The 11,094-nt window shown below is 30.2% G+C and overlaps 1 long non-coding RNA gene across 11 annotated transcripts; it reads left to right on the top strand.

The window, feature by feature from the left end:
- Positions 1 to 206: 206 nt before the first annotated feature.
- LOC124430232 lies at positions 207 to 8,684 on the top strand. 11 transcript variants are annotated; one of them, XR_006943700.1, is made up of 8 exons: positions 207 to 383; positions 460 to 583; positions 1,362 to 1,524; positions 2,031 to 2,156; positions 2,216 to 2,312; positions 2,695 to 3,072; positions 3,154 to 7,840; positions 8,364 to 8,684. It is a non-coding gene; the product is annotated as an uncharacterized LOC124430232 (long non-coding RNA). The 11 variants fall into 11 exon arrangements; XR_006943701.1 differs by having other exon boundaries at positions 3,154 to 3,260; positions 6,713 to 8,684; XR_006943693.1 differs by having other exon boundaries at positions 3,154 to 8,684.
- Positions 8,685 to 11,094: the final 2,410 nt, after the last annotated feature.

An 11,094-nucleotide genomic window follows, 5' to 3' on the forward strand; every position in this document is an offset into this window, starting at 1 on the left:
TTTATTATGTTTAAGTAAATTCCATTAAAAATAAGTTAATATTTAAGTATAAATTATATTTACAAAGTACAGTACAATTGTGTTAATAATTTTTTCAGAGAGAGAAAAAGAGGGAGACAATTACTTATTCAAAATTATTATTTAATAAAATTAATTATTTAACATCTCAGTTGTCCTTTCGTGTATGGTACTAGGTATTTTATTTACGAACAGTCGTACATATATAGAATTGTGATCTATGAATTCACCAGACAGGCTGAGTAAAATTATTGGTAGGAGTAAAATGGTGTAGTGGGGAATATTCTACGATATAGGATAATGGAAAAAGGAAAGATACAAAGCTTCCACATACGAATCATCAATTTGCCAATGCAGATTATTTAGTGAGATATGTTCGATATATTCAATATATTTAATATATTTAAAGTCGAAGAGATCCGAATAAGATATTTATTACAGGAATTTTTCAAGTATTTAATGATGCTATTACAAAGTTTCTGTTCCTTTCATTGTCGCTCTTGTCAAAGTCATTTTGGATTCGCGTCTACCGACAGATTTGACAAAAAAAAGCTTTATTGTCCTTGTAAGTATAGGTAATTACGTATTATTTCTGAGTTACAATTTCGTCTAATGTACTAATCAAATAACCAAATGTGTGATTTGTACGGTATAGTATATGCAAGTCAACTATGAAAGATTTTTCAAATTATGCCGCGAGACTTGCATCATAATTTTTCTTAAATTTTTTACCCTTATTTTTACAATGTTTATGCTTTTTGCGGGTTTTAAGAATGTTTACTGTAATATGTAATTTATTTTTTATTAATCATCACGATATAATAATATATATATAGGTACATATATTCATCATATGACATAACCAAACATTCATTATATAAACACATAACATACATATAATTATGATGTATATCATACACATGTAACGTAGCTACTTTATCTATGTATGTAGAATTTTTTAAATCAAGATGCTCTTTATTTAGAACGATTTTGTTTTTCGTCCGGGATTATTATAGCCAAGGGCGTTGTACAGATGTGTAAATAAGCGAATGCGCGAAATATTGATGTAATTTGTATAAATTAGACAGAAGAAAACAATAGGGTTTGAAAGACAAAAGAATGGATATTCTGTAACAGCTAATGCTATTGAACAAATTATTAAGTAACCTTATTATATTAATACATTGCGGACGGATCACAAGAATTCTCGTATTTGTGTTTTTGGTATTTAGAGAGACATAGTATAACGGAAAAAATATTTCCATATGAAATTAAAACTGATTAGTCTCTTATTCTTAGTCATAAAAATAACTTGATTTGTATATCAATTGGGTATTTTATAGCGTGTAATAATCATGGAGAACGATGAAGAACATGATAAAATTCTGGATATGTTATCTGACAATTTTTTATATATTTCAAGTGAAAGTGAAGATATTGACCATTGTGACAATGATACTGAAAGTGAAAGAAGTGAGGAGGATGAAAAAAAAAATAAAAGAAAAAGTATGTAAAAGTAACAGTAAGAAAATTACATTTACCAGCTTTGTTTAGTTCCATTTCATATTACACAGTGTTTTACAAAGTATCATACTTCAGCAATATATTTGCTTGTAAGAATATGTAATAAATAACTTAAAAATGCAATGGGTATTTAATTTTAAAGCTATATTTATGTAAAAGTTTTTTGTATTCATTTACCAAAAATATAGTTGGCAATTGGATAAAATTAGCAATAAAGCTACCGGTCTGCAATGTGTTAATGTTTAAAGTAATTTTGGTGAGAAATCTTGTTTTATATTAATAAAGCTGTTTTATTTTATAAGTTATACAATTTTATGAATCGACGAAGATTAACATACAGTACTATGAAGATCATATTTTACTTTTTACTGTTCCTCGCATGTTATTGAAATACATTACGTTAGTTTGTTAAAAACTCAAGTAAATTCCGATATAAAATGTAAACACATATGTTAAGTATAAACCAACTTTCTACTGTTCTATTTTAGTTGGCATATTGCAGGAAATTTGTTTTCATGCCTCTATGCAGAATAGACATAATCATGAAAGGTGACCTCTGTTTTAAAGTAATATGATTTCTGCTATGGACAACACTCGGTTGGTCTGTTATACAGGTAATTAATATCATTTTCTTAATTATTCCCAAAATTAACTCTATTTTATTTTATTTTAGATATTCAGTGTCGTCGTTTGTGCAGTCATGAAATTTATCTTTGTTTTAATAAAATAAAAAAAGAATCGTGAGGCAAACTTAATGTTTTCATTTAAATGTATTTATATTTTGCAATTTCAATTAATTTTTAGGAGTATGTGTATTTGAATAGTGTCCAAAGCTGTCACAATGTTTGTTGATATATTTTTTCTATAAAAGAATATTTGTTTTATTTTATTTATACTTTTTTATTTATATTTTTTTATAGTTACATAGACTATATGTATAAATACATACATTTTATACTTAACGTATATGCTATAAACATTATTAATATTCTATGGATAATAATCGGTTGGTTTTAAAATTTTTTTATTTGGAAATGTTTGTATTTATTTCTTATTACTTTTAATTTTCTGGCTATATACTTTTAAAGATTTTTTTATTTTTATATTTATTATAATGATGATATTGATAATATTGTTTTTGTTTTATTTTAGATCATCATTGCAGTCGTTTGTGTAGCCATATATAAATTTATCTTTGTTTCGATAAAAAAAAAGAAGAATCGTGAGTTTTCTCCGTTAATTCAAGTTTATGTGCGTTTTGCGATTTCAATTAATTTTTAGAAACGTATACTTGAATAGACTGCACACAAAGCAGTCACAGTCATAAGTTGTTTTAAAGTTTTATTTATATATATTTTTTATAGTCATATATACTATACTTCTATATAAAATAAACAATAGATATTCGACAATTAATTCATTGTCCGTTTCTTAATTAATAAATGATTATATCGCGTATTAAAGTCAGTGCATCATGGAAGGTGATCAAGAACTTCTATACAAAATATTTCTATACAAAAATATTGATAAGTAAATTTATAGTTAATATAATTATACAATCAATTTTGTTACAATAAGTTTTATAAATATTTTTTTAAAATTGTTTTTCAGATCATCATTGCATTCAAATTAAGTTGATCTTTAATCACTACAACTTTAATCTCTCTTATTTTGGATATACAATGTGGACGAGATTTTTGAAACCATCATGAAACTTCGTAAGTAGTGAGTGAAAGAATTTAAGTATACTTATAGTACTCATCATGCCGAAAACGCAAGATCGTCGATAGGCTTTTCGTTAAATTATTGAGATACATCACTATTAATAATTTTTTTTCTAAGTTTATTCATGAGTAGTACATTTTTAATTGTGTATTTTCATTGCTTTTTTATTATATATATCTATTCTTTTTAATTTGGTGTTTTTTTGTTTCATCAGTTTAAATCATTTAATTAATATTGCAGTTAAGTAATATTTCTTTTGTTCGTATTTGGTTGTAATATTAATAGTGACATCTGGTATTCATTTACCTGATATCATCAAAAAAAGCATGTTAGGTGGTTTACATTGCATTCATTGTTTCGTATTTATTCTATTTAATCGCAGTATACTTCGATATATTGATATTGATATATTAAAAAAGAATGAGAAGACAAACGCGACGATTAGATTGTAGTAATTGGTTTTATTCTTTTATAAGAACAGCTACTTTTAGTGAAAGGAGTTATCCGAAGTTCTTAAATTATTTTTGGAAAAATATATATTCAATCAATTTTGCTAAAAAAGAAAGAGCTATCAACAGAATCATTGATTTTAAAAGAAAAAAATAGAGTGGTCATTGCTAAAAAAGAAAGTTTTGAAAATTATCGTACATGTGTTAAAAATTAGATAGACTAGTGTGGTCTATACTAAATTAATTCATTATTAATTTAAGATTTTCAACAATTAATATATTGATTCCTGTTTATCTTCTCGTACTTTCTGCGTTTTTATTTAAGCATGTGCCAGGTGATTTATGGATAAAAATTAGTTCGATTTTAATTTTAAGTTTTCCTTTTCTAGCGATTGCGTTAGTAATTGTGCATTATATATTTCGCACTTGATGAATCCACGAATGTTAAATGGTCGATTAAACGTCGTTAAATTTTTAATTACATATATATATACATACAAGAAAATTTCATTATTCGAAATATCAAATTAATCATTAAATATAGTAATGAGTAAAAAAATAGTCGTATTACACATACACACACACGACGCGCGCACCTGCTGACCCTTTGCACTTAACGACTTTGCCGCTAGGGAGAATTAACAACTCAAAACAATTTTGCGAATATTAAGCAAGCTTCTTACAGCTATTTTAAAATGAAATATCCAAAAAATTTGGTTAAATATGTCTCTTGTGAATATTTTTGAATAAAAAGGAATGTTGCTTACGTTATTCCTTGATCAATACTGTTGTAAATTTGCCAATAGCATGGTGTTCATATTTATTACATCAACAAATGCCCAAAATTCTTCGTTGTTCACATCATGCCAAGTTTGCCATATCGAATTCAACCATAACGTGTTCACTTTTAACTTTTTTTATCATAATTATTTATTTCACACAAATTCTTTTTTGTCTTAGAAAAATCTTTTGGTAACAGAATTGCGTATAATGACTGGTTTATTATATAAGAAATGATAGACGCATACAATATACACAGGTTCTAACTTAAATGAGAATATTAAACACGGTAACAAAACTATAATGATCAGACCGAATAATATGTTCCTTAAACGCATGCGCCTTTTTCGGGATTCGTGGACAGAGAGACCGAGATTTCGAGGAAACGAGATCAGCACGTCACTTTGCACGAGATAAACGCAGCCGGATATCACGTGCACCGAAATTTTCGCGTTCAGATTTAATTTACATATCCAATATTTTTCCTTAAATTGAACGCTTAAAAAACTTATTAAACTTGAACTGCTAATGTAATTGATTTTTTTGAGGTCATTTAATGGGGCCTTGATTAAAAGGTCGGCAATCATATCGCTGGTATACAAATATTATAATTTGAATTTCCCATCACGTAGTGATAGCGTATTGCTATGTGCTTAGTTCTCACATGGAATACAGGATTTCTTAATAATTTTAATGCGCTTGTATTATCATAAATAGTGACGTCGATTTCGAAATCTAATGCCAGTTCTGAAAAAGTATCGATTAAATACAAGGCTTGCTTAACAGCGTCTGTAATTATCATATATTCTGATTCCATTTTTGATAAAGCAACCATTTGTCCATTGCTTCCTTGATTCCCATGAAATAGGACCTCCACCTAGAAAAAAACATAATCCGTATAACAGTGGCGATCGTTTATGCATCTTGCCCAATGAGCGTCTGTAAAACCTTCCAAACAATTGTTACCCGATTGATAAGATATGCAATAATGATCGGTGCCTTTAATATACTTAAGTATCCTTTAGACTCCTTCCTAATGCGATTTCTTGTGTCAGTTATTGAATTGACTTAAGTAACTTACTGTATAACATATGTCATATCTAGACATAGTTGCTGGATACATTAAACCTATCAATTCACAGTGTGGATATTGTTTATCTTTAGCCTTTTGTTGTTCCTTAATTAACACTGTACTTGGTTCTAATAGGAATCTCAGTCATGATGGATTTCTCTAATTATTCTCTTATATGCATCCTTTGGCCTACTTGATTTCATGGTCTTTGATAGTAAACTCTACCTCTAAGCAATATTTGATGTTTCCTAAATCTTTAACTGAAATGAACGCTTTTGTAAGACCATTTTTAATTTGTTAAATCTTTGTTACATTAAAATGAATAATATGGATAATATGAAAATATCATCGACACGAACAATAACTAACAATAGCTCTTCCTTTGATCACGGTGGTATACACATGGGTTGAAATTTGATAGCTTCAAGCCCATGTTCCTTAATTCTTTATCCAACTTTATGTGCCACTGTCTAACTGTCTGCTTTAATCCATATACAGCTTTCTTTAGCTTGCAAATCTTATTCCCGCCTTCCATTTGCTTCAGCATCTTTTTTGCGGTGTTTTTAATTTTATTAGTCGCCTTTTCTGTGTCTATTTACTTCTTGAGCACATTCTGCATGTTCTCTGATACTTCCATATATACTTCCCTATCCAGTGAACCGTTCAAGTAAGCGATGGTAATATCAACCTGATAGATGTTTATTTTATAATGAGCTGCCAATGCTGCTGCAAGGCGAACTGAACTCAGACGAGCTATAGGTGCGAAGGTCTTAGTAAAATCCAATTTTGATCTCTGACTAAAATCTCGTGCTACTAGTCTGGATTTCTTCTTGCTAACTGCATTGTCTGATCCGTACTTGTTTGTTAACTATGCGACTGCCAATAATATTCTTTTTCTTAAGCTGCTCAACTAATTCCCAAACATTCTTTTCCAACATTAAATTAACCCTTTGCGCACGAGAGGCGACTCTCAGTAGCTACGGCGTTTTATGTGGCAACTTTAGTCTTTAGACTGGCAACAACAGTCTTTATTTATGCTTTATCTATACTATATATAGATTTCGTTACCTCCAAATAATAGGAGCGCAGTATGGGTTCGTAAATATGTTCCTTAGCTCTTTATGGTCTTTTTTATGACTTTTAGAATGAAGATAAGATAAAATTAATCTCAAATTCTTCTGGGACTGTGGTTCTAATAATGTTTCCGATGTTAGTTCAGTTTCGACGATCAAGGCAAATGTATCATAAGATTTTTCATCGATTGATTTTAAGATTTGAAGCCCCACAAAAATGACTTTTAAAAGTGAAATTAGTTCAAGTGAAGATGAATTTGATTTTGAACTGTTCAAGAAAGAGACCAATGTTATTCATGAAGAAATTAATAGTAGAGAAAGTGAAAGCAGTGATGGAGATAGTGACATCGTATTAGATTTAAGAAATAGAAAAATTAGATGAATAGATAACGAATCGGAAAGTGATAGTGATTCCTCACAAGATTCGAATAATGCAGAATGGACACCCTGTGATGAATTCAGCGTAATATCACTGAGAATAAAATTCATACCCGGCGAAAAACCTCTAGGAAAACAGCTATCTTCAAATATCAAAGAACCTTTGGATTTTTTTAAGATGTTCTTTTCCGACGGACTAGTAACACAAATAATAACTGGAACTAACAATTATGCTGCAATGAAGTTAGAGGGGAGGACGCTGTTGTCACGTTCGATTTGGCAAACATGGCATAATGTCATCAAAGAAAAATTTTAAGCGTTCATCGCAATTGTTATAAATATGGGAACGATGCCAATGGCCAATATCCAAGAATATTGGTCAACTGACACATCAAGCCACATTCCATTTTATCCCAATACTTTTATAAGAGATAGATTTACCTACCTTTTTTGGATGTTACATGTAAAAATAGTTTTAGCACAAGATACTAAACTTACAATACGTTTGCAGTTAATAAGTGGCTACGTTGATTATATAAACTCAAGATTTTTGAATCATTTTACACAGAGAGAACAAATTTGTGCCGACGAAGCTATTATAAAATTCAAAGGGTAAATTTCATTTATCATGCATAACCTGAAGAAACAAACTAAATGGAGCATTCGAATTTATATATTAGAAGATTCCAATACGAGTTATATTTGTGGAATTATGTCTTATCATGATAGTCTTACAACACAAACATTGATAAAATCAGACCTTCTATTATTAACTAGAATTCCATTGCATTTGTACACAATGCTATTGAATAAAATTCCAGGTATGCAAGAACATTATATATTTACAGACCCTTATTATATCATTTATATTTTATCTAATGAATTACGTAAATTAAAATGTCATTTGACTGGAACAAGATTGACAAATAGAAAAGAGTTGCTAGCAATAAAAAAACCAAAATTTCCAAAAAAAACTAATGATAGCTTATTGTAGAAATAATAATTTAGTTCTGACGTGGAAGTATAAGAGGATTGTCAAATATTGACAAATTGGCATAATGCAGAGATAAATACAGTACAAAGAACTCTTCGTCATGGTGTTCAGACTGTTGTTAGAAAACCTAAGGCAATCATAAATTATACAAAATTCATGGCGTGGCGTTGATCGTGCCGATCACTATGCCTCGATATACTGCTTTATGCAGAAATTACTGAAATGATAGCGCAAGCTAATTTTTTAGGGATTAGAAATCTGTTTAATTAATTTCTATATTCTTCATAAACAAGTCAAACAGCAAAAGAACGAACAGTCACTTAAACACTTACAATTTATAAAAATTTTAGTAGACCATTTATGAAGAGATTTTTGACAACCGCAAGATCGAGCTTCAACATCGATCTCCGATTATACGGCTAAATGAAAAGCTCCATAGAATATGAGCTTCACAGATACAGAAAAGGATTGTAAGGTTTGTTCTTATCGAAACAAACAAAGTGGAAGACACAAAACTACCTATTGCTGCGATATTTGTCCGGATAAACCAAGGATACACCTTGTTTTATAAATTATAATATGAAAAAAATACAGAACTTAATATTAGGTCTATCGGAAAGTTCTGTTTTTAAAATAAAATAAAATAATAAATTTTTTACACCTTGAATAAACTTTATTGAATAATATAATTGCCATTATTATTTATGATTTTTTGCCAGCATGATGACAATTTGTATATCCTATTTTTAAAAAAATGCCTTATCCCTAGAGACGAAACATTGAACCAGTGTCTGATTTCTTCTTCCTCCTCGTAAGGATAGAAATAAGTGATAATCGGAAGGTACTAGTTCGGGGAGTATGGTGGATGCGATAGAATTTCCCTGAAGCTCTGCGAGTTTCTGACAAGTCCTCAAAGCAGTATATGATCTGGCATTATCATCAAGCAGTATAATGTCCTTCCTATTGAACATCGACGGCCTCTTTTCTTGGAGTACTGTTTTTAAGTTATCCAATTGGTGACAGTACCTCTCTGAATTTAGCTTTTCGTTCGGTTTCAACAGCTCAAAATGTATTGATCCTCGAATATCCCACCATATACACAACATTCTCTTACTCAGGCTTAACTTCGGTTTAATGGTGGAGGGGGCAGGTTTTCCGGGTTCACAATATGCTCTTTTCCTTACGATGTTTTCGTAGGTAATCCACTTTTCATCTCCAGTTATTATCCGGTCCAAGAAGGGTTCGATTTTATTCCGTACAAGCAGAGATGTGCATATGATGACTCGATCCTTCAAATTCTTCTCACTTAACTCATATGACACCCATCTCGAATATTTCCACACCAATCCTAGTTTCCGAATATGATTCGAAATGGTTTATTGAGTTGAATCAAGCCTTTCTGCAATCTCATATGTTATCAAAAAAGGATTTTGCTCTAACATGATCTTGACAGTATTGTCGTCGATCAAAGATGATCGCCCAGAGCGTGGCTTATCAGAAAGGTCGAAATCACCTATTTCAAAATTTTGGAACCATCTTCTGCATGTTTTATCAGGAATTGTACCTTCACTAAACACTTTCAATAAATTTCTACATGATTCTGTAGCATTTATTTCTTGTTGGAATTCGTGCAAAATACAGTGACGTAAATGAACTTTATCAGTAGCCATACTGTTGAAGAAGTAAACTCTAATCCTTTTACTTTTATAGATATTATGAATTTATTATAAATTGTAATAGATAATAGTTTCAAAAATATATTGCATGAATAAACAATACTTCAATAGAAATTCTAAAAATCTAAAAATCCTCCATGGTATGATACTCCCTAAAACATTCTGGTAGATGTAAAGCTACTTTACATTTCGTGCATTCCCACTTCGTTTCACTTCGTATTTTATGTTTATAACAAACTTTACACGTTCTTGTCGGATGCTTATTCCGAAGCATCAGATTAATATTTTTTGGGAAGTGAGTCCAATATTGAGCTTGGAGTCGAAGAGGTGTTTCAACTGATGTAGATTTCCTACGCATTTTGTAGTCCGGTAATTTGACAATTTGTAAAATTGCCTCTGCTATATTTATGCGGTAATCTACATAAGTCTCTCTTTTTCAACTGTGAATTGTTTTATGCATAATATAGGTGTTAAACAGAGCCATATCTGACATGTAAAAGAAAAGTTTTCGGTATCCTTTGATGATTTTTCTCATGATTAGGAAACAGGCTAACATCTGATCTTGATGATCAACTGTCATACCCTTGTTATATTCCAGGATATATTTAGGCTTTATTATTTTCTGTAATTCTTTGTTTGATTGCTCAATCATTTCTACAGTTTCGTGTTTCGTTGCTATCATATACATGTCGTGCTCGTCCTTCCATCTCAGAGCTATCAAATTATTGCAACTTCTCCATACACCTTCTTTCTTCAAAATATGCTTTTGAATGGCATTTGGCATATTTTTCCTATTCTTGCGTAATGTCCCAATAACGTTTGTCTTTTTCTGGTGTAATTTTAAAAAGAGGTTAGGTGAAAAGTACCAGTTGTCCAAAAATAAAGTATATCCCTTGTTTATTATAGATTTTGACAGTTCTATCATAACATTCTCCGACGCACTATCATTTCGATCAATTTAGTTCTGGCCGGTATATATTTTGAATCCATGACAGAAACCGATACATGCCTCGCACAGTTTGTAAACTTTTATCCAAGTCGAGCTCTTTTCGACGGATTAAATTGTTTGTACTCTAAACGCCCTTTATATTTCATTATAGATTCGTCTATACTGACATATTCATTGTATGTGTAAATTTCTTTAAATTTTTCATTCCAAAAGTTGATCATAGTTTTTATCTTGCAAAGTCGATCATTACTATCAACAGTTTCATTATCAGAGAAATATAAAAATCTCGAAATTTGCCGAAATCTCTTAAAAGGCATCGTTTGTCGAAATATTGGCGTTTCTACTACAACTCTTCTAGTCCAATATAGTTGAATATTTGATTTTTTCATTTGACCCATCAAAATACACAGTGCATAATAGGCCTTTATTTCGTCTAAGGTAATAGGATACCAAGTG

Source organism: Vespa crabro, chromosome 17, assembly GCF_910589235.1.
Source record: "Vespa crabro chromosome 17, iyVesCrab1.2, whole genome shotgun sequence".
Classification (NCBI taxonomy): domain Eukaryota; kingdom Metazoa; phylum Arthropoda; class Insecta; order Hymenoptera; family Vespidae; genus Vespa; species Vespa crabro.